The following is an 8,881-nucleotide window of genomic DNA, read 5'->3' as shown; positions in this document are numbered from 1 at the left end:
AACTCTCTCCGTTACTCTCAGTCATACCGTCTCTTCGTTATACAGGAGAAGTATTTCGTTACATGGCGAATCCACCAGACGCCCTGTTTAGAATAGGATTAATATATACAAGGACAAAAGTATGCAGAGTATCTAAAACTATGTAGAGTACAAAGAATGTAGAGGTGCAGATACAAAAGTATGTTTAAGGAACTAACTATATATGTGATTAAGGATGTACTCAAAAAAAGGTTAGCGTGTTCAGACTGTGCTGGATCGGCCGGAGAAAGCTCTATGAAGTCTTGATTTACAAGACGAAAGCATCTCCGGTTAGAGAAGACGTAGAGATGATGAGAGTGAGTTCCACAACTGTTGACCACGGTAGAAAGAGACCGTTTTAGAGTGTTGGTTTGTGGAAAGTCGACTTGGGAAAGACGAGTCAAACGATACTGGCTATGTAAAGAAGATACAGGGCGAAAGTGATAGCCGATAGTTTGCGGAGTTAGATCATTGATACATTTAAAAGGAATCCAAATTGTTTGTTGTGTCGAAGAGTGAAAGGAGAAACATTAAACTTATGTCGGAGTTCCTCCAAGTCACCAGTGCGGTCAGAGCGGCGAACGCCAGCTAGAACACGGATGGATTGTTTCTCAAGCAGTCGAAGACGATGTCTCACGCTGGGCGAATTGTCTGATCAGATCACCGAGCAGTAATCCATTGATGACTGAACAACAGAAGTAATATAATTGGTTTTCGCGTGAAGTGATAAATTCCGATCGACTGCAACGACGAAAAACACCAATCTTCTTTGAAACTTGAGCAAAGAGGTTGTTCATATGTGGACGCCGGCATAAACCAGAAACTGAGAATCAAAGTGAAGACCAAGGTAGCGAGCACTGACTTGTGACGGAACGACAGACGAAGCTTCCATGACCGATAAGAGCGATAGTTAGTTTCGAAACACTGAAACTTCGGAAACAACACAAATTCAGTCTTCTTTGTGTTCAACTTCAAGAGATTTTCTGAAAACCAGACAGTAAGGGGTGATAAATCAGATTCCAATCTAGGCACCACTTCCGCAGGGAAGAGGGCCGAGGAGTATAAATGTATATACAAGGTGTTATCAGCATAGAGCAGAAGCTTGCAAGTCTATTACGGACATCCGGCAGGTCAAATGTATAAAGGATAAAAAGCAGCCGTCCTAGCTTTGAGAGTGGGACTCCACGAAGACACGAAAATTCCTGAGAGTGGTCCGTTCCATTTTTGCTGACAATTTAAACCGGCGACGATTGAGAAGATAATTTTTAGACCACAACTGGGAAAAGACATCGAGACCACAGTAATTCAATTTCTGCAGCAGCCGACAATGATCAACTGTATCAAAAGCTTTGCTGATGTCCACGAGCAAGCCTCCAGAGAACAGGGACGCATCCTTGGCTGACAGAAGATCGTTGAACAAGAGTGCCACAACGTGTTTATTCGAGAGATATTTACGAAAGCCAAACTGATGTTCAGGAAGAAAGCCATTTTTTCTAAATGTTGACATAGTTGGTCGAAAACTAAACCTTCAAACACTTTAGAAACAGAAGACAGTAGAGAAATTGAACGATAGTTGGCTGGGTCGCGAGGGTCTCCTTGTTGTGAAGTCTACGGGGGTGATCATGGCTAGTTTCCAATCGGCTACAAACTTATCCTGCGTCAGAGAAAAGTTAAGATATGCGTCAACGAAGGAGCAATAGCCCACCTTCCAATTCATTCGAACACACGCCCACACCTGTCTTGTGTACAGGGACTATTTGGTCGCGAGCAATTATATCGCTCCTATTTGGTTCTCGAAACCGTTTAACTAGGACTTACTTGGTTTGGCCACCTGCAGGGACTAGTTGGTTGCGTGGACTATTTGGTTTCGCATTTATTGCGCCTCGAATCGGCACTCTCCAACTCTTACAGCTGTACGAGACGGACTCGAACGACGTGACGATGGCCATGATAATTTTCACGCGTCTCCCAGACGTCTCGATGGGCCGAAATCGAGTGCGACCTGCTTCTTCTTCGTTTGTATTTGGCTTCATATGAATACCGAAGTCATCACGACATCGTCTATCACAATTTCGCGAGTATGCCGTTTCGTTTTGAGGCAAATCTCGGCTCGTCTGGTAGCGGGCGTGTCGAAAGTAGGCGGAGTAAGAATCTCTTGTGGGTTACAAGGTAAACAAACATCTGTGTGTTGTTGCACTAAGTTTTTTAGGTAGGACAACTACAGTTGTAGATATAACACAACGTTTGCAAAGTGGAAAGTCGCTTGACAGGGGACTAGAACGTTTGTATATGACACTAAATTCGCTAAAGTATAACATTCGTATAGCCTCGAAACTTCAGTTAGTTAGACTATTCCCTCGCACTCTAAAAAAACTACATCACCCTGCAACGCCAAGTTTGGTTGGACTAGTATACTTTCAGGAACGCTTCTCCCAGGATACTGATAACGCCACAAATTGAGAAACATGAGAAGTGGTACAAAAATTTCAATGGAATATTATCACCGATCTATATAATTCAAAGCAAAAACCTAATTATTGCAAATAAGAAACAATCTTGAATACACTACCAAGGCACACAAAGAACAACCGAACAACAGAGATAGACAAAGAGACGGAGGAACAGCCAAAATTAAGTTCAGAAATAGTATTGGACAACAATAGCACGGTACACAAAAAACAAGCAAACGACAGTCAAACAGACAGACAGACAGACAGACAGACAGACAGACAGACAGACAGATAGACAGACAGATTATTTTATTCTTCGATACAAACTATTACATGATCTAATCGCAAGACGGTAACAAAGCTAGAATTTCTAAATCAATTAACGTAATAAGCATAATTAATGTTTCAGTCATATTAGGAAGTCCTCTACTTTACACTGTTGATGAGCCAATTTAATTTAGACACTTTTCCCTTATCACTCTTGCGTTGCATCTCTGTATACACACTCATATCTGCATGCATGCGCATAGCTGCATGCTGATTAGTATAGTTCTTGTCTTCATTTTCTTGCCTGTATATCCTGGTTTTACTGCAGCATATTTTGCTGTGTCACCATTCAAAGAAAAGATAGACGAACGGACAGACTAAATGGCAGAAAGAGACAGAAAATACATGTATACAAGAAAACAAGATTTTCACTAGGCTCCACTAACCTACAAAACGTATTGTTTGATAGTGGACAACAACGCAAACAAACAACCATCAATACTCATCTGAGAGACCAAGTGCAAATAAGTGATTTTACATCAGATACATTTAATTAATTTTTCTCGAACTACATATATTCACTTGTTTTCTCTTCTGTTCTGAAAGTCATCACCGATCTTTGGTCGTGCGCAACCAATTTCAGAGACGTAGATCGTCTTCCTTGCGTAGACAGTACGCATACGCCGCTGTGCACCTAAGTATCGATCGTTGCCATACAGGATCGATGCATAAATCTGCAGCTAGCCGCAGCATTCTACCCACTAAAACATTCTTCTAGGCACCTCTCTACACGTGCGCTGCGTGATCAAATCATGTTTGTTTACCTTGTAACCCACAAGAGATTCTTACTCCGCCTACTTTCGACACGCCCGCTACCAGACAAGCCGAGATTTGCCTCAAAACGAAACGTCAGACACGCCAAATTGCGATCGACAATGTCGTGATGACTTCGGTATTCATATGAAGCCAAATACAAACGAAGAAGAAGCAGGTCGCACTCGATTTCGGCTCATCGAGATGGCCGTCGCCGCGTCGTTCGAGTCCGTCTCATACAGCTGTAAGAGTTGGAGAGTGCCGATTCGAGGCGCAATAAATGCGAAACCAAGTAGTCCACGCGACCAATAGTCCCTGCAGGCGGAGTTGCCAACCAGGAATACTGAAATGCGTGAGATCTCAGATTTTCATCAGTACAGTGACTTATATCTGCATATGGGCGTGGCCGCAAACGACTAAATTCATAAATTTTTACAAACACGAAACTCTAAAGCTCTCCCGTTAAATCTGGATATGTACAGGGTATTTGCTAAATCCATTAGTTAATGTTAATTAAGTTACCTAAAGCAACCTCACTTAATTCAGTCTCAAAACAACATCCAACTGTCATTCCTGCGTTTTCTGTTATATCTTGCTGTAGCCGTTTTTGCTTTCAGTAGGAGCTCTTAGTTGGCTCAAACTTTAGAACAGTACCTTGCGTCATAGCTAATTTTGTCATTATAATAGATGCTAGAGTCGTTTCTGCATTCAGCCACGGTCGAGATTCACTCCTGTTCTTCCGAATCATGCAGAAAATCCGTTCTTCTCCAGCGTTAGAGTGAGGGATAGTTGCTACCAGCCTGGCAACTTTACTGAGAAGAGGAACCCATTCCTGTCCATCAGCGTGTTTGGCCCTAGCTAGAAATGCCCATACGCTATCCAGTTTGAAACCATCCTTGCCTACATCTTCAGAAAGAAAACTATCACTAAGCATCTGTTAGTCTAAAAACTCAGATTGTAGGGAATCAATTTCTGTGTGACTGAAATTGATTACGCCATTGTACTTTTCAACGAAATAGAGTACAGATGCAAATTTTGCGCTTTGTCTTGTCCTGAAGTCCGTCCACTTTGCATGTTGGAAAAGAGCCTCTTCAAACGGGAAACGAGAAGTAAGATATTTGGTTGCAGCACTGAAGAACTTTCGAACACCAGCTAGGAAATTTTTTGGTTGAAGGGGCGTAATATCTCCTTTTCTTTCTAGCCTTCTGAGCATTTGATTTGTTGCATATCCAACAAAAAGTTCTTCGTCTGGCAGTTGTTCTTTTGACGCTCTGACTGATGAATCTGTAATATCTGCAGCCCGACATATAACACGTGGGCTAATGAATCTTTTCAAGAACGATCTAACTAGTTCAAGCATTCGGTCAAAGAGAATATGAATGCAAGGCTCTTCTCTTTGCAACAGCTTGTTTGCTTGTGTGAAGGTAGGCAGAGATGCTTGGAAAAACATAAAGAAAATCTCTGTCATAGGATTTTCAAAGCTTCTACGCAACCTCTGCATCTCGGCAATTTTCAGACAGAAAATAAGACTTCAAGCCTTCATACTCTGGTAGAACCCTGTTCACGACTTCTTCTAGGCTCAGCCATCTCGTTGATACATATTTCAGTATCTTTCTGTATTCTACAGCACAAAAGGAACAAAAGTCTTGTAGTGAGCTAGTTCTTTTTTGGCTGTTTCGAAACCAGAAAGACAAGTCGGTCGTCACATCTTCAAGATCACAACCAGTGACTTCCATAAAGGCCTTGGTAGCAGCACGAGCTGTATTGTGAATAATATGACATGGACATACAACGAAGGAAACTGAAGGGTTCAAGGAATAAACCCTGGTCATATAGAGTTACGACGTCCAACATTAACACTAGCGTTGTCAACGCTGAATGCAACACAATTGCTCCATGGGATATTAAGCCGTTGAATTACCTCGTTGATTGAATCAAAAATTATAGCTGCGTCCCAGCTTCTTTACCCTAGGTAAGACACATGTCTAGGAGTTGAAAAACAATTTTTCGGGAATCAGGATCAACAAATCGTACAGTCAAAGGATTTAGCTTCTTATCGTCATTTCTGTCAGTAGAACCATCAATGGCAGGAGAGTACGGTTCTTTCTGAACGGCCTTAACAACATTTTCTCTAATTTCTTCAGCTAGTGCATTGTTTAAGATGCATGTCGACTTGGTGCGACTACAAGAATATCCTTTCGCTGTTGAGCTGTCTGAAAAAATATTTCGAACAAGGGGACTTAATGTATCAGCTAGAGACATTGGAACGTTATGCTGAGCAATCATACACGTCATCTTGACTTCAGCTCTAGTAATCTAAATAGAGAAAATACCATTTATCCATCAACCATCCATCCATCCCATCCCATCCCATCCATGCATTCATAGATACATACAAACATACAAACATACATACGTATGTATGCGTGCATGTATGTATGTATCTAGACTAACACAGTATTCTTAACCTTATCCTGCAATGCAGAATCAGCTCTGGGTATATTCAGTGACGGTTGAAGAATGGCTCTGTCAGCTTCTGCTGTCTTCTCTGTGTGCCTCTTTCCAGTAATATGCCGACGAATGTCTCCTTCTCCCGTGTGACCACAGCTAATTGTACATCTGCACACTGTGCAATAGAATTTATGGACGTCTTTTACCACAGGCTGTATGCATGGCCACTTCTTTGTAAAGTTTTTTTTTTGAATTTGCATTTGTATGTTGCAGCACCTGCAAATTTTCGCCTAGGATTACTGTCACAAGCACTAGCACCTTCTACACTGTCTTGTTCTGAAGGTGGCTCTGTTTCCAATTCGTCCTCTTCTGGTTGTTTTTTCTCTGTTTGAATCAGAGATAGTTGACCTTCTAGAGCGTTTGGTTCAGCGCTAACATTTGACTTTTCTTTGTGTCTCCTAGTAGTTATCCAAGAATCTAACAGTGTTGCCGGTAGTCTCTTTCTCTTACTGCTTTGTAAACCGGTAATGTTAGACTGATTCGAATTCGAGTCACTATCCGAGAGATGTTCAGATCTTCTTGAACTAGGTGTTTCAATTGTTTCGGATCTACTAGTAGAAACCGTTAGTTTGTCCTGATACCTCTGACTCCGACTTAAACTAGCAGTTGGTGGACATGTGCTAAGAAGTTGTCTAGAATCTTCGTCAATATCTGATCAACACATAGTGCGCCATGTGTCAATACGAAATTAGACAATAATTAAGTAGCCAGTACTCGCTGAATTAGAAGTTATGCTAGTAACGATGACCAATATAGTTTACGCGTGCAGCAAATAAGTCTCGCGTACTCAGCTCCTCCCTCTTTTGGACTTCCGGACGACGTCCGGGAGTCGGAAAGGGGAGGGAATGGATGCGCGGACTAGTAGTAGGCTGAATATCATTGACAGTTTCAGAACTAGGCTTGCCTGGGGTGTCTAGATAAAAGACATCTTCATTCTCCTGCTGAGTGTTTACTGTTGGTCGCTTCCTCGATATCGCGTAGCGTAATATTCCAGACATTTGCATACACACGTATCGAGCGCTGCAACATACGGGACTATTTTATGCATCCTCGATTTCCGGACTATATATCAATTATCGCCAGCGCAGGCATTTGGGAGTTCAACTGTTGGTTATTCGTAATCATCGATCACTTTACGGCAGTCTCGTTAGATTTTATATTAGTTACTATCAGACACTACAGATGTTACGTAATCTACGGTGTACCTGTACCTACAGATTCTGTTCACTGTACATGTCTGCCTGACAACAACGGATCTAGCTCCAGCAATCAAAGTTGCGTGAGATCTGGGTTCCTTGCGTGTGAGCGTGTGACCTGAAGGAACTTGCGTGAGACTCACGCAACTTGCATGTGAGTTGGCAACTCTGTCAGCAGCAGGTGGCCGAAACCAAATAAGCCTTAGTTAAACGGTTTCGAGAACCAAATAGGAGCGAAATAATTGCCCGCGACCAAATAGTCCCCACGACCAAATAGTCCCTGTACACACGTAAAACTAAGCTGCTAGGAACGCCTAGTTAGGTAAAATGGACGTAATACTATACTATAACAGCATCTCATGCACTACTCTAGCTACACTAGTACTGCATGATTCTCAATAGTAAATCCTAACATCTATCTCATAAACAACGGCTGTCAATCATGGTGGCTTGATTGAAGTCTACCTGGGCCTAAATGTAATTATACTAAGCAATTTCTTTTGAGTCTTTTTACATGTACAGTCGCCATTTGGAACACAGGCTGATTTTACTGTACACATATTTGCTGTTGAAAGCTCGTAGCTTGTTGACAACAACTTTGGCAAACGATTAAATTTGGCAAACTGGCTGCTCTTTGTAAAATTAGTTGATTTGCAATATATATTTGATGATGTAAGTTACTAATCTCCTAAGTATCATAAAGGACATCCTGAATTCTTATGACATAAACGTATTGCGTTAATTGAGAGGTGGGCATTCGATGATTGTACAATGAATATTGCTAACTATAAACAGTATAAATAAGGGGCAGAGTTTCAAGGTTACGTTTGACCAGAATGTTAGTCCAATATGTTAGTTTAAATACTGATAATAATGAAGAAGCACTTGAAGTGCAAACCATCGGCCGGTATGCACCTTGAAGGTAAATTAGTCGCGCTATGACAAAATCGTATGACAGAATGGTATGATGTGGGTAATAAATAAGAAGCATTATTGAAATGGTCACAGGTCGAGCTTGAGGTAAGTCACGTGACTGGCTGCTACCGTGTACAACCGGTAGCTACGCAGTCCGTCAGCCAACGTCCCGTAGAACCTCGCTTCTATTTTTTGCAATCTTCGCTCGTCGGTTCTTTGTGCAGCTTTTGAGGTTGTAACTATGGGCGGTTTTAGACGTGGCATAGATACCAGAGCCAAAACAAAATTAGATGTGGGAACGTTACAAATGCAGCTAGATTAGGCGTTGTTTCTAAATGCATGTTAATTAATTAACAAGTTAATAAAAGTGTTTCTAAATGCATGTTACAAACGTAGTTGTTTCCAAATGATGGAACAAGCCAAATGTTATATGTCAGAGAGCCTCGACGCTAGGCCGGCTGGCAATCTTCGCCTTACGTAATGAAGTAACGGGCGTGATCATTGTTCTGTTTGTTGCATTGGTGGGAAACCTAGGTTACAAATTTAGACCAAACAAGCAGCTCACGACCGATTTCCAGCTCACAAGAATGTAGAAGACTCGTTCATTGTGCAGTTCTCTAGGCGTCTTGTTGTTTGTGCCGCTTCTCTAGCTAGACGTCGCCTACTGTGCACTGTACCGTATTTACACAGCTATCCGTCTAACCACAATTT

The sequence above is a fragment of the Corticium candelabrum genome, chromosome 1 (genome assembly GCF_963422355.1).
Source record: "Corticium candelabrum chromosome 1, ooCorCand1.1, whole genome shotgun sequence".
NCBI classification, from domain to species: domain Eukaryota; kingdom Metazoa; phylum Porifera; class Homoscleromorpha; order Homosclerophorida; family Plakinidae; genus Corticium; species Corticium candelabrum.
Note: the sequence above shows the minus strand (reverse complement) of the source record.